The sequence below is a fragment of the Herpailurus yagouaroundi genome, unplaced genomic scaffold (genome assembly GCF_014898765.1).
Source record: "Herpailurus yagouaroundi ecotype Mexico unplaced genomic scaffold, PumYag 28, whole genome shotgun sequence".
In the NCBI taxonomy this organism is placed as follows: domain Eukaryota; kingdom Metazoa; phylum Chordata; class Mammalia; order Carnivora; family Felidae; genus Herpailurus; species Herpailurus yagouaroundi.
This window is the reverse complement of record NW_024412376.1, coordinates 131,134,432-131,159,103: the sequence shown is the minus strand read 5'-3', so window position 1 is coordinate 131,159,103 and position 24,672 is coordinate 131,134,432. Positions and strand designations below refer to the sequence as shown.

The 24,672-nt window shown below is 37.6% G+C and overlaps 1 long non-coding RNA gene and 2 pseudogenes across 1 annotated transcript; 1 reads left to right on the top strand and 2 right to left on the bottom strand.

Moving 5' to 3' along the window:
• Window positions 1-1,128: 1,128 nt before the first annotated feature.
• LOC121036325 (uncharacterized) lies at window positions 1,129-17,471 on the bottom strand. The gene is made up of 4 exons (XR_005793311.1): window positions 17,315-17,471; window positions 7,860-7,866; window positions 7,244-7,249; window positions 1,129-1,141 (listed from the first exon to the last, which is right to left on the bottom strand). It is a non-coding gene; the product is annotated as an uncharacterized LOC121036325 (long non-coding RNA).
• On the bottom strand, window positions 12,086-13,052 carry LOC121036320 (calmodulin-like; annotated as a pseudogene).
• Window positions 17,472-17,501: 30 nt separating the features above from the next.
• On the top strand, window positions 17,502-18,148 carry LOC121041564 (40S ribosomal protein SA-like; annotated as a pseudogene).
• The last annotated feature ends 6,524 nt before the right edge of the window (window positions 18,149-24,672 follow it).

The following is a 24,672-nucleotide window of genomic DNA, read 5'->3' as shown; positions in this document are numbered from 1 at the left end:
TTGGCACAAAAACAGACACATAGACCAATGGAATAGAATAGAAACCCCAGAACTAGACCCACAAACATATGGCCAACTCATCTTTGACAAAGCAGGAAAGAACATTCAATGGAAAAAAGACAGTCTCTTGAACAAATGGTGCTGGGAGAACTGGACAGCAACATGCAGAAGAATGACACTAGACCATTTTCTTAAACCATTCCCAAAAATAAACTCAAAATGGATAAAGGACCTGAATATGAGACAGGAAACCATCAAAACCCTAGAGGAGAAAGCAGGAAAAAACCTCTCTCACCTCAGCCGCAGCAATTTCTTACTTGACACATCCCCAGAGGCAAGGGAATTAAAAGCAGAAATGAACTATTGGGACCTCATCAAAATAAAAACCTTCTGCACAGCAAAGGAAACAACCAACAAAACTAAAAGGCAACCAACGGAATGGGAAAAGATATTTGCAAATGACATATCGGACAAAGGGCTAGTATCCAAAATCTATAAAGAGCTCACCAAACTCCACACCCGAAAAACAAATAATCCAGTGAAGAAATGGGCAGAAAACATGAATAGACACTTCTTTAAAGAAGACATCCAGATGGCCAACAGACACATGAAAAGATGCTCAATGTTGCTCCTCATCAGGGAAATACAAATCAAAATCACACTCAGATACCATCTCACTCCAGTCACAGTGGCCAAAATGAACAAATCAGGAGATGATAGATGCTGGAGAGGATGTGGAGAAATGGGAACCCTCTTGCACTGTTGGTGGGAATGCAAATTGGTGCAGCCACTCTGGAAAACAGTGTGGAGGTTCCTCAAAAAATTAAAAATAGACCTACCCTATGACCCAGCAATAGCACTGCTAGGATTTTACCCAAGGGATACAGGAGTACTGATGCATAGGGGCACTTGTACCCCAATGTTTATAGCAGCACTCTCAACAATAGCCAAATTATGCAAAGAGCCTAAATGTCCATCAACTGATGAATGGATAAAGAAATTGTGGTTTATATACACAATGGAGTACTACATGGCAATGAGAAATAATGCATTATGGCCCTTTGTAGCAATGTGGATGGAACTAGAGAGTGTGATGCTAAGTGAAATAAACCATACAGAGAAAGACAGACACTCTTTCACTCTTATGCTTTCACTCTTATGTGCATCCTGAGAAACTCAACAGAAACCCATGGGGGAGGGGAAGGAAAAAAAAAGTGGTTAGAGTGGGAGACAGCCAAAGCATAAGAGACTCTTAAAAACTGAAAACAAACTGAGGGTTGATGGGGGGTGGGAGGGAGTGAAAGGTAGGTGATGGGTTTTAAAGAGTGCATCTTTTGAGATGAGCACTGGGTGTTGTATGGAAACCAATCTGACAATAAATTTCATATATTAAAAAAAAAGTGGATAGAATACGAAGCTATTGAGAAAGACATTTTAATTATTCCAAAGATATTTATTGAGCCTCTAATATATGCCTAACAATTTGCTGTGTGGCAAGACACAACAGTAAGGATGGCAAACTGGATGTTCCAAAAATGTGGCGACAATAGCTCTTGTTCTCCACAGTCTTTTTTTTTTTTTAATTTTTTTTTCAACATTTATTTATTTTTGGGACAGAGAGAGACAGAGCATGAATGGGGGAGGGGCAGAGAGAGAGGGGGACACAGAATCAGAAACAGGCTCCAGGCTCTGAGCCATCAGCCCAGAGCCCGACGCGGGGCTCGAACTCACGGACCGCGAGATCGTGACCTGGTTGAAGTCGGACGCTTAACCGAATGTGCCACCCAGGCGCCCCTCCACAGTCTTCTTAAAATGTAACTGCCATTCATCCCATAGAGATTTGGATGTTGATGTTTCCTCCATTTGAATCTGGGAAAGTTTGTGATTATGGTAAAAGTGAAGTTATATAACTTCTGAGGATAAGTCATAAAAGGCGATATTGTTTCTGCCTGAATCTTTAGGAAACCTTGCTCTTGGAATCAATAAGTTCATGAAGAGGCCCACATGGAGAGGAACTGAAGTCAGTACCAATCTGCCAGTCACAGGCATGAATCATCTTAAAGTTGATCCTTGGGTGTAGCTTGAGTTGGGCCACCCCCACTGATACCACATGGAGCAGACACTCACAGAGACTCTATATTATATATTTGTGTGCTAAATATGTGATCGTTGCTATATTAAGTCTCTGTGTTCGCGTCCTGGGTGGTTCAGTCAGTTAAGCGTCCAACTTCGGCTCAGGTCATGATCTTGTGGTCCATGAGTTTGAACCCCGGGTTGTGTTCTGCGCTGATAGTTCAGAGCCTGAAGCCTGCTTCCTATTCTGTCTCCCTTTTTCTCTACCCCTCCCCTGTTCTCTCTCTCTCTCTCTCTCTCTCTCTCTCTCAAAAATAAACTTTTTTTTTAAATTTATGGCTCTGTGTTTGGAAGTGGTTTATTATACAGCCATAGCTAACTGGAATAGTGAGGTACAAGTCAGATTTGTATCCTTCTAAAGCTTGAATGATAAATAAAATTAAACAAGCAATTATAATATAATGTGAAAACTTTTCTAATATGACCAGTACCTTAATGTAGGGGTATATTTAGAGGACGGATTGCAGTTTTCAAGAATAATAGCTTCTCTGAAGAAGTAACATCTAAGATGACATATGCAGGGTGAATGCAAAATGGAAGTTGAATGTCTTAGAGATGGAAAGAAAAAATATGTCTTGATAATAGCCTGTGTGAGGAGAGTGGGGAGTATGGGAGAAAAAACCAGGAAGAAAAAAAAATTAATGCAAAAATTAAATGATATCACATTAAGAAACTTGGAATTTATCCTAAAATAAGTGATAATCCAAAGTAATCTTTTAATTAGCTAAGAATGTGGTCAGCTTTGCATATTAGAAAGATTAGGAACCAAAGGGATGTGCAGATGGCTTATGTAGTCACAGTTATTCAATCCTTCTCTATCTGCAGAGTTTCTCGTCTTGGTTAATGGAAGCTACATCCTTTTAAATGCTCAGACTTAAAACCTCAGAAGCATTCATCCTATCTATTTGCAAGTTCTGTCCTATTTTTATATCTAGAATCTGACCATTTTTACCATCTGTATTGCCACCATCCTGGTCAAAACCACCATCTCTCACATCAATTATTGCAAAAACTTTCTAAAAGATATCTCTTTTATTACATTTGCCCCACATACCTAAAGGTCTATTCTCAACACAGCAGTCCAAGTAAACTTTCAAAGCCAAAATCAGATCATCTCATACCTCTGCTCAGAACCCTGAAGTGGCTCCCCATTTCCTAAGAAAAAAACAAACTCTATGCAATGACTAAGAGGCTGCATATAATCAGGCTCCCTGTTTTCTCCCTCACTTTCTTTTCAACTTTTCTCCCTGTCTGTTCAAGCCACACTGGGACACATTGACAAACCAGCGGCCTCCAGCCGTGGGTCTTAGCTTTCTTAGCTGTTGTTTCCTTCTGGAAGGTCTCTCCACAGACATCTAATTTTCTCAGCTCCTTCAAGCCTTTGTTCAAATCTCACCTATTTAAAACTGCGGTTAGAAATCCCTTCATTTATCATTCCTTAAACTTCCTTATCTTGCTCTATTATTTTTCTTTTTCTTGAAGCCCATATCATCCTATAACATACCATAAAATATAATTTATTTATTTGTTCATTCATTTATTCATTCATTCATCCATTCACTCATGCACTCATTCATTATGCCTACTACAGTAGTCTCCTTTATCTGTGGGAGATGCATTCAAAACCCTCAAGTGGAGGGGCACCTGGGTGGCTCAGTCAGTTAAGCATCAGACTTCAGTTCAGGTCATGATCTCATGGTTCATGAGTTCAAGCCCTGCATTGGGCTCTCTGCTGTCAGCATGAAGCCTGCTTTGGTCCTCTGTCTCCCCTTTCTCTGCCCCTCCCCCTGCTCTCTCTCTCTCTCTCTCTCTCTCAAAAATAAATAAACAATTAAAAAAAAAAAAAACAGTGGATGCCTTAAACCAGTACTACCAGTGGGTAGTACTGAACCTTATGTACACTATATTTTTCCTATATGTACATATCTGTGATAAAGTTCTATTTAAAAATAAGGCACAGTAAGAGATTAACAACAAATAACTAATAACAAAATATAGCAATTATAACAATATACTGTAATAAAAGTTATGTGAATGTGGTCTGTCTCTCTCTCAAAATATGTTATTGTGATGTACTTGGCCTTCTTGTGATGTGAGATGATAAAATGCCTAAGATGAAGTGGGGTGAATGATGCCTGCATCATGACCTAGTGTTAGGCTACTATTCACCTTCTGACAACATGTCAGAAGAGGATCATCTGCTTCTGCACAATGATCGACCCCAGGTAACTGAAACTGCAAAAAGTGAAACCATAGATAAGTGGGGATTACTGCATTCTTTTATATGTCTTCACTTCTATCTGCTCCCATTCTTGATAGAATGTAAGGAAGTATGATGGGAGCAGAAATCATTTGTTCACTGGTGTAAAAAACTACCTCAAGAAGTATCTGGCACGTAGTAGGCATTAAATATTTGTTTAATGAAAGACTAGATGATAGGTAGGTAGGGATGAAAGACCCTATTCTTTTCACCACATCTAATTCATCCTTTATAATCTAACACAACTTTTGACATGCCCTTTTCTCTGCTGAAATTCTACCACTGGGTTGTTTGCATTACCCTTTTTTCTCTTCACTGTGACTGTCATTGGAATTTAATCAACTATCAAAGTCATCTTGGCCCTTTGGCCAGACCAAATACAAGATAGAGCATTTCAAATATTAATATGCATGCCACCCTAGGGAGGAAAATAGGAGTGGCCTACATAGGAATCAAACATTTAAGTGACTTATTCAAGGTCACCTTTTCAATCAATATGGAAAATAATGAGTACTTTAAAGGGCAAGATTTAAATTTAATATATTTGGAGGAATTGATAAGATGATGAAGAACATGCTGAATGAAACTAAGTAGAAGCAAGTATTGAGTAGGACAAAAACTATATACATATATAGTAAGTGAAAAATAATCCTTCCCTTTCTTACACCACTGCTATGTTTGGATTCATCCATCCTGTATCTGAATTCTACTCTTCTCTCTTGATAATGGATGATAAGGAACAACTCCCTCAGATTCCCTTCAGGATCACAGGATGGTTCGTAGTCATCTCATATCATAAATAATAATTTTTTCATTTGTATTGAGAATCTATTATATATGTGTCACACAGGTACTAAGGCCCTCAGATTGTAGGAAGAAACAAAAGATATATAATTTGTTTGCTCTTGGAACTTATAGTCTGGATCTTCCAGTCGTTAATGGAAGCAGCAATAATCAACTAGAGTTTAGTTAGTATGTCTGTCAGTTGCTCCTGGCGTGTTTTACAGATGCCACTTACCCTAGTCTTGGCCTCTTAGGGAACTAAAAGTAATTAGAGAATACACAGATACTTTTTATTTCTTTCATCTGAAAAAAATTGTATTGCTATTATTTCTAGGATTTCTAGAATATTCAGCATATTTTTTCTTGAGCATTTGTTCTGGACACTGTTCTAAGTTTTGGTATCAGCAGTAAACAAGATACAAGATACACATAGTTGCTACTCCCATGAATATTCCAATATAATGAAAGTAAATATCTTGTCCTAAACCAGAATCAATGAAAGAAACTTCCATAACAGTTTTATAAATCCTGATGATTCAATATTTTCTCTACCTTTCTCCCATTTTTCATGGCTATGACAACCTACCAACGATAGGGGATCAGGAATTGGAAAATTTAAGGATGAAGTCTTTACTGGTGTTTCTCTGCTTTCCTACTATCCATGGTTTTCTATACGCCTAAGTTGTTCCTATTCAGTATACTACCAACCATCTCAAAAGTCTCATTACCTTATGTGTTAAATCTGGCATGTGCTTTTAATGCTCAGTCTCTATAAGTGAAAATCCTAGCATTTATAGATAATATACCCCACACAGAAAAGTGCATGTCTGGACAAGTGCCACAGAAGTAAAAAGTGTGGGAAGGCATTCTAAGGCAAATAGCATGGCAACAAATTAAAGGAGTCATTTTAAAAATATAAAGCCATTTAAGGCTAAAACACACTGATACCATATTCTGCTTCAAACTGAACCTGTGTTTCACAATTTTAATAATATGTGGACACCTTATAAAGAACAAAGACATTCTTTCTCTCCCCCGTCCTCATCCCACGGGTAGCTTCAGTAATTATATTCTGTTTCTCAAAAATATTGAAGTTGTGATTTACTCCTTATGTTCATAGGTATTGTATAACTATAAAATTAAAATTATAAGCAAAATACAAAGCCATAAAACCAATAAAATTAAAACATTAATGCCGGACTTCTTTTGCTTCTGGTCAAAATAAAGTATTAGGGAAAGGATTTAGCCACCTATTAGAAATAGGTCTCAAGTCATTGGAAATCTGACAATGAGGAAGAGTGAGCTCTGAGCAATGGGAAAAAACACAATGAACTTTGAAACTCCCCAAGCTTACCACACAGAGAAGTTCCAGACTACAGCTTAGGAAAGGGGGAACCCATGCAAAGAAACTTGCCATATTCCTGAGTTGAGGAGACAGAGCTGAGAGTCAGGGCAAGAGTTTGCAAGAAAGCATACCAGAGAGCAAAGAGCTGGTAAAGAGAGTACTCTTGAGACCTAAAGACATTTTACTTCAAGTCTTAAGGTGGATTCTGATCAGCACAAGCCTGTGAGGAAATTATCCAAGGCTGGGGAAAAGAAGTACCTAAAGGATTAGAGGAAATAATCTCTGGAACACACACAAGAACTGAAATAGTTGCCTGTTTCTATTAACCAGAGTGAATGATGATATAATTCACAGGGTATAGATGGCATACTCAGAAGTCTTTTGCCAAACTTCCCATGATCTGATACAAAAAGCTTAAAAGCGAGATGTAAAAGAATCAAACAGTTCCGAATAACTGTATCTAAGAATAAACTGCAAAATTTCTCTAATAATATAAATGCATCCAGCATTCAACAGGTAAAATTTGCAATGTCTGGCATCCAATCAAAACTTATCAAGAATGAAAAGAAGAAGAAAAATAAGACTATAAAGAAGAAAATGTATAAAAAGCCAGAAATTCTACAAATGGTGGAGATAGTAGGTAAGCATATTAAAAGTTACATAACTGTATTTCATATGTTCAAAAAGATTGGACATGTTTAGAAGGTACATCAAAGATATACAAACGACTCAAATTGAATTTCTAGAGATGAAAACTACAATATTTGAAATTAAACCTACCCTTGCAGGGATGAATGGAAAATTAGAAACTTAGTGAACTTGAAAATAGCAGTAGAAACCATCCAAAATGAAATACAGAGAGTAAAGGATGTTTAAAAAAGAATAAAGAATCAGTGAGCTGTGGGATAATATCAAGCAGCCTAATATATGAATAAATGTAAATGCAAAAGAGAAAAGGAGGAAAAACATTGAATAAATAATGACTAAATATTTCCCACATTTGATAAATATTATGAACTCAGAGATCCAAGAAGTTCAATGAACCTCAAGAAAGAGAAACATAAAGAAAATTAAGTGAAGGCACATTATAATAAAACCACTTAAAACCAATAATAAGAAGAACCTTGAAAGCAGCCAGAGAAAATAGACACACAGAGGAAGAAAAATAAATTACTTAAATTTTTTTTTATGTTTTCACTTAAATTTGAGTTAGTTAACAGACAGTGTAATATAAGTTTCTGGTGTACAATATAGTGATTCAACACTTCCATGTATCAGTACTCATCACAAGTGCCCTCCTTAATCCCCATCATCTATTTAACCCATCCCCCTACCCACCTCTCTTCTCAGTTCTCTATAGATAAGAGTCTGTCTCATGGTTTGCCTCTCTCTCACTCTAGTCTGTCTCATGGTTTGCCTCTCTCTTTATCTCTCTCTTTTTGCTCACTAATCTTGTTAAATCCCACATATGAGTGAAATCATATGGTATTTGTCTCTCTCTGACTGACTTATTTCACTTAGCATAATACTCTAGCTCCATCCACGTCATTGCAAATGGCAAGATTTCATTTTCTTTATGGCTAATATTCCTGTGTGTGTGTGTGTGTGTGTGTGTGTGTGTGTGTGTGTAAATACCACATCTTCTTTATCCATTTATCAGTCAAAAGACACTTGAGCTGTTTCCATAATTTGGCTATTGTAGATAATGCTGCTATAAACACCAGGGTGCATGTATCTCTCTCAATTAGTATTTTTTCATTCTTTGGGTAAATACCAAGTAGTACAATTGCTGGAATATAGGGTAGTTCTATTTTTAACTTTTTGAAGAAACTCCATACTGTTTTCCAGAGTGGCTGCACCAGTTTGCATTCTGACCAATAGTGCAGAATTGTTCCACTTTCTCCACATCCTCAATAATACCTTTTGTTTCTTGTGTTGTTGATTTTTGCCATTCTGACAGGTATGAGGTGATATTGTGGTTTCAATTAGTATTTCCTGATGATGAGTGATGTTGAGTATCTTTCATGTATGTGTTGGCCATCTGTGTCTTCTTTGGAAAAATGTCTGTTCATGTCTTCTGCCCATTTTTAAATTGATTATTTGGGGTTTTTTTTTGGGGGGGTGTTGATTTGATAATTTCTTTATAGATTTTGGATACTAAGCCTTTATCAGATATGTCATTTGCAAATATCTTTTCCCATTCTGTTGGTTACCTTTTAGTTTTGTTGTTTCTTTTGCTGTGCAGAAGCTTTGTATTTTGATGAAGTCCCAATAGTTTATTTTTGCTTTTATCTCCCTTGCCTCTGGAGACATATGTAGAAAGAAGTTGCTAAGTACAATGTCAAATCTCTTGATGGAAACAATAAGGCTAAAAAGCTATGGGGTGACACCTTTAAAGAACAGAAAGAAAAAAAAACTTCATCAATATAAAATTTTTTCTCATGGAAAATACCTTTCAAAACAAACGTGAAATGAAAATACTTTCAGACATGCAAATCTGGAAGAATTCATCAGCAGCTGATCTATGCTAAAGAAATGTTAAAGGAGAAGTAAAATGATACCAGATAAAAACTTGTGTCCATGAAAAGGAATGAGGAAGGAACATAAGAAATGGTAATTATGTCAGTAAAAACTTTTTTTCTATTTCAATTTGTTAAAGGATTAAATAATAACAATTTACTGTCAGCTTTATGATATACATAGGAGTAAACTTCATGACAACGATAACATAAAAGCCCAGTAGAGAGAAATGAAAATATACATTTACTATGTATGAAGTTTTATAATATCACATGAATATTGGTATTTATATATTAAAAGTATATACTACGAATTCAAAAGCCACTAGTAAACAAAATTTAAGATTAAAAAAACAATTATATCTAATAATCCAGGAAGATATATTAACAATGTGGATGATACAGAAGAAGACAGAAAAATAAGGAAGAAAAACAAATGGACAAATAGGATAAAAATAAGAAAAATGATAGATTTAAATATCATATTCAATAACCACATTAAATGTATAGTCAATCCTCATTATTTGTGGATTCTGTATTTGCAAAGTTGTGTACTTACTAACATTTATTTGTAACACCCAAAATCAGTATTTGCTGTCTTTTTCCAGTCAGTAATCTATGGACTTGTGCAAAGCAGTGAAAATGTAAGTGCCAGACATGCAAGTTCACAGATGAAGTCAAGGCAACACTCTGTCTTCTCATTTCAGCTCACCTACTATGAACAAATGTCCTTTTTGTAGTTACTTAGTGCCACATTTTTCCATTTTTTGTGCTTGTGGTTGGTGATTTTGGTATTTAAAATGACCCCCAAGCACCATACTCAAAACGTATGTAGTGTTCCTAAGCATAAGAAGGTTGTGCCTTACCATGACAATGAGTGTGTTAGACAAATTTCATCTGGGCATGAGCTGCTTATGAGCTCAATGTTAATGAATCAACAATATATATTCAGTAAGGTATCTCTAACAAGAAACACACATGAAACAAGGTTATATATTGATTGGCTAACAAATAAGTTATAGCCAGAGCCTCTAGGAGAGAACTTTGTATTTCCCAAAGGAATGATACTTAGGTTATTCACTAATCCAGTGATCGTGATGACTTCACGTAACAACTATTGTATATATCAAGAATCAACTAGTTCTTAATTACCCAATTAAATGAAATTGCAGATTGGATTTAAAAAGTAAGACCTGCTGGGTCTCTGTCTGGTTTAGGAATCAAAGTAATACTGGCTTCATAGAATGAGTCTGGAAGTTTTCCTTCCCTTTCTATTTCTTGGAATAGCTTGAGAAGGATAGGTATTATCTCTGCTTTATCCAAGGGATACAGGAGTACTGATGCATAGGGGCACTTGTACCCCAATGTTCATAGCAGCACTCTCAACAATAGCCAAATGATGGAAAGAGTCTAAATGTCCATCAACTGATGAATGGATAAAGAAATTGTGGTTTATATACACAATGGAATACTATGTGGCAATGAGAAAAAATGAAATATGGCCTTTTGTAGCAACGTGGATGAAACTGGAGAGTGTGATGCTAAGTGAAATAAGCCATACAGAGAAAGACAGATACCATATGGTTTCACTCTTATGTGGATCCTGAGAAACTTAACAGGAACCCATGGGGGAGGGGGAGGAAAAAAGAAAAAAAAAAAAAAAAAAAGAGGTTAGAGTGGGAGAGAGCCAAAGCATAAGAGACTGTTAAAAACTGAGAACAAACTGAGGGTTGATGGGGGGTGGGAGGGAGGAGAGGGTGGGTGATGGGTGTTGAGGAGGGCACATTTTGGGATGAGCACTGGGTGTTGTATGGAAACCAATTTGACAATAAATTTCATATATTTAAATAAATAAATAAATAAATAAATAATAAATAAATATAAAAATAAAAAGTAAGACCTGGAGTACCTGGGTGGCTCAGTCAGTTAAGGGTCTGATTCTTGGTTTAGGCTCAGGTCATGATCTCATGGTTTTGTAAATTCAAGCCCTGCGTCTGACTCCACGCTGACAATGCGGAGCCTGCTTGGGATTCCCTATCTACCTCTCTCTCTGCCCCTTTCCCTCTTGCGCTGTCTCTGTCTCTCTCACAGTAAATAAATAAATTTTAATAAAAACTAAATAAATTTAAAAAATCAAGACCCAACTAATTTGCCTAAAAGAAAGTTACTTTGAATATAATGACACAGGTTTAAAAAAGAGACAGAAAAAGTTACACCATGCTAATACTAATCAAAAGAAAGCTGATTTACATCAGAGAAGATTTCAGAGCAAGAATATTATAGGGATACAGAGATTAATTTCATAATAATGATGAACAGATCAATTCTTTAAGATGTAACAATTCTCAGCATTTCTGCACGTAACATCAGAGCTTCTAAATATATGATGCAAAAACTGATGTAACTGTAAAGAGAAATATACAAATCCACAACTATAGTTGACAATTTCAACATACACCTTTCTGTAATTGATAAACAGGTCAGCAGAGTGTTAGTAACAACAAAAAAGCTTTGACTAACACTTTTTTTTTAAGTTAATGGTCTTTTTATTGGAAAAAAAGACTAGCATTTACAACTTGGAATGGACGTTAACTTGTAATTTCTTGAACAGCAATGTCGATGGTTGTGCTGAAGAGTCCACAGCCACAGCCTACCTCTGCTGGCTCCAAGTCGGGTTCAGGAGGTTTTAAAAACAGAGAGTCCAAAGATGCTCCCTTGGTAAAGGTTTCTTTTTAAAAATTTGTGTGAATGGTGACAGCCCGACACCCATCTCGGTCTCTGGTACAATGCGGACAACGCTAAACCAACACACACAGGATGCCGGCAGGATGTGTCACTGTCACCACGGGTGGGGGCGCACGGAAGTACAGGGGGCCGTCCTGCTCTGTGGGGCTGCGTCTAGACGGTCTATCTATCCTTCACCCATTTTTCTGCACAGCATCCTGAGGTAAACCAATTTTAAAGGTTTGTTTTCAGTAAACCCGCTATGACAATTTATACTAACAAATTGAACTAGAACCCATTTGAAACAGGTTTTTTTACTTGTTTTTTTTTTCATTTTTCGTTTTTAATACAAAGGCCTGACTGTGCTCAATCGTCAAGTTGCATGCATGAAAAACTGGCCAGCCCAGTGTAGTAATCATTAGCAAACGGAACTGCAAGGAGTCCACTAAGTGCTTCTTTATCGTTAAGGTAGTACAAGTATTTATATCGTAAAACTGATGTGTAGCGCTTCATCTTTATGGGACAGGACCACCAAGCAATACCTGCAGATTTTGTGTGTGTGGACAGAAGGTACTTTTGACATTCAGTTTTGCTATATAGAAACAGAATGAGTAAATGAACTTTTTTTTTTTTTTTTTTTTTTTTTTGCAAGAGGTAAGTAAAAGATTCAATTTGATTCTTCTAGAGGGGGCAAAAAGGAGTTGAAAGTAGGTCTTCACTTTGCAGTCATCGTCTGTATGAATTCTTCATAGTTGGCTTGCCCATCTCCATCGATATCTGCTTCTCTGATTTCATCTACTTCATCTGTTAGTTTTTCTCCTAAGTTTGTCATGACGTGACGTAGTTCTGCCGCACTGATGTAACCATTGCCATCCTTGTCAAAGACTCGGAATGCCTCGCGAATTTCTTCTTCACTGTCTGTATCTTTCATTTTTCTAGCCATCATAGTCAAAACTTCTGGGAAGCCAATGGTGCCATTACCGTCAGCATCCACCTCGTTGATCACATTTTGCAATTCGGCTTCTGTTGGGCTCTGACCCAGTGACCTCATTGACGGTTCCAAGTTCCTTTGTTGCGATGGTACCATCGTCATCTTCGTCAAATAGGGAGAAAGCTTCCTTGAAGTCAGCAATCTGCTCTTGAGTCAGCTGATCAGCCATGGTGCGAGCGAAGGGAGGAAGAGCAGAGGGAGTGAGGGTGGCTGCACCAGCGCAGAGGCTGTGACGGCGGGGGTGCCTCCGCTGCTGCTGCTGCCGCTGCCGCCGCCCGACTCGACTCGAGTAACACTTTTAATCACCCTAGTCTAATTGACACTACAGAACACTCTGCCCAGTAAGAACAGAACATATATTATTTTCAAAAGCATTTACCAAGCAAGATAGATCAGATACTGAAAAGGAGAAACAATAAAAATCAAAGTGAAAATCAATGAAACAGAAAACGAAGAAGAAATTGAGAAAAATAAATAAAATCAAAAAAATGGGGGAAAGGTAATAAACTTGGAAAAATCTAGATTAATCAGGGGAAAAAATGAACTACAAAGATATCAATTGCCAATATCTGACATGAGAGAAACGACATCCTTACTCTACAAATATTCAAGGTTAGTAAGAGAATATTCTGAAAATTATGCCAATAAATTGAATTCATATGAAATGGAAAAATTCTTTGAAAGACAAACTATCAAAGCTCACTCAAGAAAACAAAATGAGATAATCAGAATAGGTCTATATCTATTAAAGAATTTGACTTTGTACTTAAAAATCTTTCCACAAAGGAAATTTCAGCGAATTGCTTCACCTGTGAATTTTGATCCAAGAAAGAAATATCAATTCTTGAAAAAAATCTAGGAATTATTTTAAACTATTTTAAAGTTATTTTAAATGATTTTTAAATTTTTTTAAATTGTGTTGAATATTATATTAAATAATTAAACATTGCGATCAAGGAGGACTGCTCCCAGGATTATAAAGTCCGTTCAATATTTGAGAATCAATCAAGGTAATTCACTGAGGTGGCTTTGTCATGTCAAACTGTCTAGGCTGAAATAAAGTTGACCCTTGAACAACCTGAGGACTGAGTGGCGACCACGCTCAACCTGGGGACTGGGCAGTGACCATGCTCCCCAAATGTAAGTACTAATAGCCTGTTCTTGCTTGGAAGTCTTGCCAATAACATAAACTGTCGACATATATTTTGCAAGTTCTATGTATTACATGCTATATTCTCACCATAAAGTAAGCTAAACAAAAGGTTATTCAGAAAATCATAAGGAAGAGAAAATACATTTACAGTTCTATATGAATATTTATTGAAAAGCATCCGAGAATCACCCCCCCACCCCCCCCACTACCAACCACCACCACCATTGGGGCAAGTGGTAACAGCAGTCTTGGTCCCAGCATGGTGATGTGCTGCAGCCTGGTGGCAGCACTGCCCGGAGGCACACTACAGCTGCCCTATCAACCTAGAAGTGTACCGCCTGCCCATGGCCATCAGGAGCTACAGCCACACATGAGTGAGCCAGCCTCCAGAGACCGTGAGGCTAGGGAAACCCCTTGGGGATGAGGGAAGAGGGGTAAAGGAGTACCAATGGTACATGGCTCCCTCCACCTGGTACTGGGCCCTTGAGGGCTGCTGATGGCCTGATTGGGCCTCCCCGGTATTCAGAGGTCAGCAGACTCTCTGGGCCAGTCACCTTTGATTTGGTCCCAGGGAGACTGGGGTAGGCAAGTGTAAATAAATGCCTTGCGGCTATCATTGTCAACTCAAAAAAAAAAAAAAAAAGTCTCATCATCAAGGAAATACAAATAAAATCCACAAAGAGATACCACCCCACACTTTTCAGAAAGGCTAAAATTAACAACTCAGGAAACAACAGATGTTGGTGGGGATGAGGAGAAAGGGGAAAACTTTTGTACTGCTGGAGGGAATGCAAACTGGTGCAGCCACTCTGGAGAGCAGTATGGAGGTTCCTCAAAAGATTAAAAATGGACCTACCCTACAACTCAGCAATTGCACAACTAGGTATTTATCCAAAGGATACAAAACTGCTGATTCAAATGGGCACATGTACCCCAATGTTTATAGCAGCACTATCAACAAGAGCCAAATTATGGAAAGAACCCAAATGTCTATCAACTGATGAATGCATAAAGAATATATGGCATATAGGGGTGCCTGAATGGCACTTCCATTAATATTTTAATAATTTTACAGTGAACACAGTACAGGAACATTCCCTATCATGTAATCCCTACAACAATCTTACAATGTAAACGTGTAGCAACATGCACATATTTTGCAAATGAAGCAACCAAGACGCTGTGACCTTAAATGGTTTGCCCAGGATCTTTACAATAGACCAGCATGAAATGCCCGATTGCATTTCTGGAACACTTTCCCAGGTTTTTTGATTGGTTTCTAATTCCTTTCTTATACCCCTGGGCGCTGTGCTGACTTTTTGGCCCTGAAAGCACATGAGGACCACTTTCTTTAGGGGATTGTCTACATCACTTCTAAATGCTTCCTTCACCTGTACCAGTAGCTCAGAATCTACTTTTCTATATATGTTAAAGTCAGTTTTATGCCCCTTAAATCAACCAGTGTAGAAGGCCTTTGGCTTGGTACCTTACAAACCAAAAGAACCTTTTTGGAAGACTCACTGTCACTTCCCTATCATCAAATGTTTTAGGGTCTATATTCTGTCTTACACATCTTTGTTTTTCTTTTTTTATTTTACAAATATTGATATAATGCTTACTGTATGCTAAGTCGTATTCTAAAGGTTTTAACAATGTTAAATTTTTTAATCCTTATAAGCTAAGTACCGTTATTAACTTCATTTAGAGGTAGGGGATGGAGACACACTTGCCTGAGGGCACTAGATTAGTAAGTAGCAGAGTTTTGCATAGTAACAGTTATACACAACAGAATCCCAACAGTGCCATAAAACCAACTGGCAAATTCTACAGTGTAGACTGAAATTTGAACAGTCTCAGAGAACTCTACAATAAGTCTATAAGCTCTAACATTGAAATCAAGAAATAACTGGGGCACCTGGGTGGCTCAGTCGTTTAAGTGTCCGACTTCCGCTCAGGTCATGATCTCACAGTCCGTGAGTTCAAGCCCCGCATCGGGCTCTGTGCTGATGGCTCAGAGCCTGGAGCCTGTTTCAGATTCTGTGTCTCCCTCTCTCTCTGACCCTCCCCCGTTCATGCTCTGTCTCTCTCTGTCTCAAAAATAAATAAACGTTAAAAAAATTAAAAAAAAAAAAGAAATCAAGAAATAACTGTGACTGAGGTGCCTGGGTGGCTCAGTCAGTTAAGTGTTTGACGCTTGATCTTAGCTCAGGTCTTGATATCAGAGTCATGAGTTGGAGCCTCATGTTGGGCTCCACACCCTCGCTCAATATGGAGTCTAATTAAACACACACACACACACACACACACACACACACACAGGAAATAACTGTAACCAATATGGGTAAAAATGTCTGTATGATAGACTTGAGGGCAAGATAGGAATAGTTCAACCAAAAAGGAGGAGTAACTAGATTCATAATGTTACCTGATACACTCCTGACTAGGTTCCACTTGTGTGTGTGTGTGTTTATATATACATATAATATGTTAATTAAACTAAAAATGGAAAACTTATTGCTGTCAAATAACTAAGTATGGAGCATTTTTTTTTTTTGAGAGAACTGATTTCTCGCTATTAATCTTTTTGTGGTCTTAATGCCCAGAGTTAAAATAATTCCCTCAGGTATTATTAGGGAGAATGTTGATCCATCAGGGAGATCTAAATCACATTTTCAGTCATCCTGAAAGGGAAGATAAAGTAACCTTCTAGTCTTGTTTACAGCACATATTGCCTTTAAACACTACCACATGGGGCGCCTGGGTGGCGCAGTCGGTTAAGCGTCCGACTTCAGCCAGGTCACGATCTCGGTCACGATCTCGCGGTCCGGGAGTTCGAGCCCCACGTTGGGCTCTGGGCTGATGGCTCAGAGCCTGGAGCCTGTTTCTGATTCTGTGTCTCCCTCTCTCTCTGCCCCTCCCCCGTTCATGCTCTGTCTCTCTCTGTCCCAAAAAAATAAATAAACGTTAAAAAAAAATTTTTTTTTAAAAATAAAAAAACACTACCACAAAATAAATAAATAAATAAATAAATAATAAACAAACAAATTTTACATTGATAGGTTGTCTCTATTCTTTCAAATCAATAGTTGCTGTGTAACTATCTCAAAATCTATTAAAAATAAAACAATAGCATTTAACAATTTTTGCACTTAATTTGTGCCAGGCCTTTTTCTAAGAGCTTTATATGATTACCTCACTTAATTCCTGTAACAGCCTTATGAAGTAGATACCTTTATTTCCATTTTATATATAAAAGAATTAAAACAGAATTTACACCTTCTGTGCTACCCAAGGAGGGGTCCATGTAGTGTTTTGTGTTCATGTCATAATTTAAAGGGAAACTTTTACAATGTCTGGAGCCCCTCCTACAAATGAAGGATGTCCTCAAATTCTTTGCAGCAGGAACCCGCTTAGGTGACACCAACCTTGACTTCCAAATGGAACAGTGCATCTACAAAAGGAAAAGTGATGGCATCTATGTCATAAATCTGAAGAGAACCTGGGAGAAGCTTCTGATGGTAGCTCGTGCCATCATCGCCATTGAAAACCCAGCTGATGTCAGTGCCCTATGATCCAGGAATGCTGGCCAGTGAACTGTGCTGAAGTTTGCTGCTGCTCCTGGAGCCACTCCTATTGCTGGTCACTTCACTCCTGGAACCTTCACTAACCAGATCCAGGAAGCCTTCAAGGGAAGAGATTTCTGATGGTTACTGATCCCAGAGCTGACCACAAGCCTCTTGCAAACGTCCTATGTTCACCTGCTTCCCATCGCTCTGTATAACACAGACTCTCCTCTGTGTTATATGGACATTGCCATCCCTTGCAACAAGAGTGTGTCTGATGTGGTGGGTGCTGGCTTGGGAAGTTCTGCACATATGTGGTACCGTTTCCTGTGAATGCCCATGGGAGGTCATGCCTGTTCTCTACTTCTACAGAGATCCTGAAGAGATTGAAAAGGACGAGCAGGCTGCTACTGAAAAAGCTGTGACCAAGGAGGACTTTCAGGGTGAATGGACTGTTCCAGCTCCTGAGTTCACTGTTACTCATCCTGAAGTCGCAGACTGGTCTAAAGGCATGGAGGTGCACTCTGGGCCTATTCAGCAGTTCCCCACTGAAGGCTAGAGCGCTCAGCCTGCCACTGAACACTGGTCTGCAGCTCCGCCTGCTCAGGCCACCGAATGGGCTAGAACAACCACTGAGTGGTCTTAAGCTGCTCTTCCACAAAGGCAAACAAAATGGAAATAAGGTTGATGGAAAATAGTTTCTAAATAAATAAATAAACAAACAAATAACAGAGTTTACCTAATTGGTCCAAGGTCATTTAGCTAGGAAAAGAAATAGATTTAAATCCAAAAAGTCTGACTTCAAAACTTTTGCTACCAACCACTAATGATAGAAAAAGCTGTTAGAATAATATGATTACAGCTGATGAATTTGGCATCCAGAATCCTTGTCCATATTCCTATTTTAATTTCTCAAAAGTCCCTGGAAAATTACTGAATATCAACCACAATCAGGAAACCAAAGTGTGGTGTCTCCCAAATACTCAGAAAAAAGGAAGACTATCGTATAAATACTCTAATTATAATAACACAATGCTACCTGAAATTGAATGTCTATGGAAGGCATTTTAAAAGACTGTTACCTCGTGGCTTATGATCACTGCCCAAGAAAAAGATAAGGTCTTCTGCTGGATTCTAAGAACTTAACAATAGACTAAATTTTTGACCAACAATTCCATGTTATCAATTTTATGTGTTTCAAGACTCTTAATGGAGGAACTAAGATTGTGATGATGTATTTATGCCTAGTTTGCAATTAGTTCTGAAATATCCTATTTGCTTACCATAAATTTGATACTTTAACTCTCTCCTCCTCACATATTATATAAGACCCATAAAAATTAGTAGAAACTATTTATGTAGCCTTATTATATACCAGACACAGTCCTAAGCACTTTATGTATTTTAACTCTTTTAATTCATACATCAGACTTATTAAATAAGTAGTGTTATAACCACCATTTTATACATAAAGAAACTGTGGCATACAAAGGTTATCTTCAAGGTCACTTACTAGTGCAAATGGTAGAGACTACATCTAAAGAAGGTAGTCTGGGCAAAAAGATGATGTTCATAACCATGATGTTATATGATAATGAGATGATCCACCTATCCTAAAATACCATTAGTGTCACAGAGCTATGTCCTCTCTTGGGGAACTCATTGCCAGATATTCGCTAAGCATTTATTGAGTTCCAGTTTTCCTAGTTACCATTCAAAGTCTGTACCAACAGTGACTTTACAAAGCGAGAACCATATTTCATTCTTTCTCATTGCCACGTAGTATTCCATGGTGTATATAAACCACAATTTCTTTATCCATTCATCAGTTAATGGACATTTAGGCTCTTTCCATAATTTGGCTATTGTTGAAAGTGCTGCTATAAACATTGGGGTACAAGTGCCCCTATGCATCAGTACTCCTGTATCCCTTGGGTAAATTCCTAGCAGTGCTATTGCTGCGTCATAGGGTAGATCTATTTTTAATTTTTTGAGGAACCTCCACACTGCTTTCCAGAGGGGCTGCACCAGTTTACATTCCCACCAACAGTGCAAAAGGGTTCCCGTTTCTCCACATCCTCTCTGGCATCTATAGTCTCCTGATTTGTTCATTTTAGCCACTCTGACTGGCGTGAGGTGGTATCTCAGTGTGGTTTTGATTTGTATTTCCCTGATGAGGAGTGACGTTGAGCATCATTTCATGTGCTTGTTTGCCATCTGGATGTCTTCTTTAGAGAAGTGTCTATTCATGTTTATTGCCAATTTGACAATAAATTCATATTAAAAAAAAGTGAGAACCCATTACCTTTAGATTTAACTCAAGAAAAAATTAGTGGTTTAATACTGCTTCAAAAATATGAATCATTTTATTTTTTATTTTTTTTTTATATATTGTCAGATTTTATTTTATTTTTTTTATTTTTTTTATATATGAAATTTATTGTCAAATTGGTTTCCATACAACACCCAGTGCTCATCCCAAAAGGTGCCCTCCTCAATACCCATCACCCACCCTCTCCTCCCTCCCACCCCCCATCAACCCTCAGTTTGCTCTCAGTTCTCAACAGTCTCTTATGCTTTGGCTCTCTCCCACTCTAACCTCTTTTTTTTTTTTTTTTTCCTTCCCCTCCCCCATGGGTTCCTGTTGAGTTTCTCAGGATCCACATAAGAGTGAAATCATATGGTATTTGTCTTTCTCTGTATGGCTTATTTCACTTAGCATCACACTCTCCAGTTCCATCCACGTTGCTACAAAAGGCCATATTTCATTTTTTCTCATTGCCACGTAGTATTCCATAGTGTATATAAACCACAATTTCTTTATCCATTCATCAGTTGATGGACATTTAGGCTCTTTCCATAATTTGGCTATTGTTGAGAGTGCTGCTATGAACATTGGGGTACAAGTGCCCCTTGGCTGTATACATCGACTTGATAACTGAACCAGTTTAATGAAGGAACTATTTACAGAATTGCGGGGAGGGTTATAGGGACCAACCAGGGAAGGAGAAGCATTAGGACTCCAAGAGCCAGAAGCTGTTCCCATTTCCATTCCGGAGAGGGAAAAAGATGTTGCTATACAGGACACCATCAAGAGCAGTAATGGTGGTAGAGGGTCTGCAACAGTAGCAGCTGTGGTGCTAGGTAGAGGAACACAGCCACTGCCAAACCACAGCCCAATAAATGGGAGGCAAAAATATATACTCTGACTTCATTCTCCTCCCATCAACCAATCTCCCGCTGGTGCCTTGATTGGCTGAACAGAGGGCAAGGGAGAGTATGTGATAGAGTCTACAGACTTCAGAATCCTAGCACGCAGAGCAGGGTGGGATCCGATGCTGATCTGGAAGGACAAATGGAAAATAACTAATACTCCTTACTGCTCAGTACTTGGTACTTCATCACCTGAGAGGAAAACAGGAAACAGCAAGAGAGACCTATATTTGGTAAAATGAAGACTTGTCTAGAAGAGCCTCATAATTACTAAAATTGGCTACATTGGCATGGAAGTTGAAGAGATATTGTATGAAAAATTTTAAGTACAAAATTTGCATCACTTTTACCAGGCTCAATTCTCTCCCTGGTAATAATCACTGCTTTTTAAAATTGTTTAAATTAAGGTGACTTTCTTCCATCTACAGAACCCACATTTCATGGTTTCTCTTTTAGAGATTTTGCTTTTGTTCATTTGACCGGCAAATGTTATAATTCTGCCTCAAAACATCTTTATATTCATTTCCTTCTCTCTTTTCTATTACTGTTATTTCAAGTTTTTATCAACCAAGCCTACTACTGGCCATGACAACAGTGAACTCCAAGTCCTTGAAATGACAGGCTGTTCTCTGCCCAAAGTCCTGACTATGCTCTCTGAATATAACATAAAATAAATTCAGACAATGGCACCAGGAATTTCACAGAGAAAGATCCTTTACTGATTGTGTTTTCCAATTTGCATGTAATTTGCAGTAATTTTAACTGTGCAAAAACTGTGCATTTAATTACCATTCATTCTTTCTGACTTCTTTTAGGGAGTCCCATTAATTAAGGTGAGATTTAGATAAATTTGGTTCTGCTGAATAAGGAAAACTGACTTGGATCTTTATGTAAAAATTAAACATTCAAAGGATTCTATTAATAAGCATTAATGTTCTCTCTGGTCCAATTTAGTTTTTGAGAATTTAGTGTTGTTGTCCCTTACCAAACTGTCCTTCATGTTTTGTTTTCATTTAAATCCCAGTCAGTGAACATAAGTGAATATTACTTACAGGTGTACAATTTAGTGATTCACACTTATATACAATACCCAGTGCTCTTCCCAAGTGCCCTCCTTAATTCCTATCACCTACTTAGCCCATCCCCCCACTCACCTCTCCTCTGGTAACCATCAGTTTGTTCTGTATGGTTAAGAGTGTTTTCTTGTTTTGCCTCTCTCTTTCTCCTCCCCCTACCCTGATCATTTGTTTTGTTTCTTAAATTATACATATGAGTGAAATCATATGGTAGTTGTCTTTCTGAGTTATTTCACTTAGCATAATACTAACTAGCTCCATCCGTCTCATGGAAAATGGCAAGATTTATTCTTTCTTATGGCTGAGTAATACTTCTTTGTGTGTGTGTGTGTGTGTGCGTACCACAACTTCTTTATCCATGCAGCTTCTTGCTAGATATATCTTCTGAGGAAAGGGAAGCAAAAGCAAAAATAAACTATTGGGACTTCATAAAAATTAAAATCTTCTGTACAAGGAAGGAAACAATCAATAAAACTAAAAGCCAATGTACAGAATGGAAAAAAAAATTGCAAATGACATATCTGATAAAGGGTTAGTACCCAAAATCTATAAAGAACTTATAAAACTTAACACCCCAAAAAACAAAAAATGCAATTAAAAAGTGGGCAGAATGGGGCACCTGGGTGGCTCAGTTGGTTAAGTGCCCAATTTCGACTGAGGTTATGATCTTGTGGTTTGTGGGTTGGAGCCCCACGTCAGGCTCTGTGCTGAAAGTTCAGAGTCTGGAGCCTGCTTCAGATTCTGTATCTCCCTTTCTCTACCCTTCCCTCGCTTGCACTGTCTCTGTCTCTCTCTCAAAAATAAATAAACATTTAAAAAAAGTGGGCAGGAGACATAAACAGTCATTTTCCAAAGAACACTTCCAGATGGCCAACAGACATGAAAAGATGTTCAACATCACTCATCATCAGGGAAATACAAATTGAAACTACAATGAGATATCACCTCACATCTGTCAGAATGGCTAAAATCAACAATACAAGAAACAACAGGTGTTGGCAAAGTTGGGGAAAAAGATGAACCCAGATGCACTTAGTGTGAATGCAAACTAGTGAAGCCACTCTGGAAAACAGTATGGAAGTTCCACAAAAAATTAAAAATAGAACTACACTATGATCCAGCAATTGCCTTACTAAGTATTTACCCAAAGAATACAAAAATACTAATTCAAAGGAATACATGCACCCTGATATTTATAGCAGCATTATCTACAACAGCCAACTTATGGAAACAGCTCAAATGTCCATCAACCAAACTTTCTTTTACATTGCTTTTAACAAAAATTTATTTTATTATTATTATTATTTTATTTAAGTTCAATTTAGTTAACATACAGTGCAGTATTGGTTTCAGGAGCAGAATTCAGGGATTCATCACTTCCAGATAACACTCAGTGCTCATCCCAAAAAGTGCCCTCCTTAATGCCCATCACCTATTTAGCTCATCCTCCCCACCCCACTTCTCCTCCAGAAACCTTTTGTTGGTTCTTTATATTTAAGAGTCTCCTATGATTTGCCTCCCTGTTTTTACCTTATTTCATTTTTCCTTCCCTTCCCCTATGTTCATCTGTTGTGTTTCTTAAATTCTACATGAATGAAATTATATGGTATTTGTTTTTATCTGACTTATTTTGTTTAGCATAAAACATTTTAATTCCATCCACATTGTTCCAAATGGCAAGATTTCATTATTTTTGATAGCTGAGTAATATTCCATTGTGTATATATACCACATCTTTTTTATCCATTCATCACTTGATGGACATTTGGACTCTTTCCATATTTGGCTATTTTTGAAAGTCCTGCTGTAAACATTGGGGTGCACGTGCCTTTTTGAATCAGCATTTTTGTATCCTCTGTATAAATACCTAGTTGTGCAATTGCTGGGTCATGAGGTACATCTATTTTTAATTATCTGAGGAACCTCAATACTATTCTCCAGGGTGGCTGCTCCAGTTTGCACTCCCACCAACAGTGCCAAAGGTTTCCCCTTTCTCTGTATCCTCACCAACATCTGTTTCCTGAGTTGTTAATTTTAGCCATTCTGACAGGTGTGAGGTGGTATCTCACTGTGGTTTTGATTTGTATTTCCCTGATGATAAGTGATGTTGAGTATCTCTTCATGTGTCTGTTAGCCATCTGGATGTCTCCTTTGGAAAAGAAAAAAATGGATTATTTATTTTTTGGGGTGTTGAGTTTGACAAGTTTTTAGAGAATTTGGATACTAACCCTTTATCTGATATTTCATTGCAATATCAATATTTCATTTCTCTGATATTTCTTCCACACCATTGGTTGCCTTTTAGTTTTGGTGATTGTTTCTTTCATTGTTAAAAAGCTTTTTTTTTTCTTGATGAGGTCCCAATAGTTCACTTTTGCTTTGCAACAAAGCTGTAAGTTGTGCAGTGTTTCCTCCCTGTTAATTTTCTTCTTTGGTGAGCATGGGAAAATGGAGCCAGTTGTCAAAGTTGTCCCTGGAAGTAAAAAAAGAGGGTAAATGATGGAAAAGTATCAAGTATAATATCTATCTCTCTTTCTCTTCCCATGATACTGCAGAAAAAGAATGTATTAGTGTGTTAATGGAATGTATTAATGGAGTGGGAAAATTAAGAATGAAGAATGGAAAAAGGGCATGGTAACTATAAAGCTCAATTCTTAGTATTTTATTATAGATATCAGTTCATATATATACTTAAACATTTATATATATGTATGTAATATATATATTTGTAATATATACATTTTAATATATGTATTACATATATATGTAATGTATATATTCTGGGTTTTCAGATTCATATTTAAATACCTGGAAAACTAATGTCACATGACAAACATACAACTGCTGTCTAGAACACCTAAGGAAGTAAATTTCAGAGCCTTATAGGTGTCGTACTTAACCAAATCTTCTAT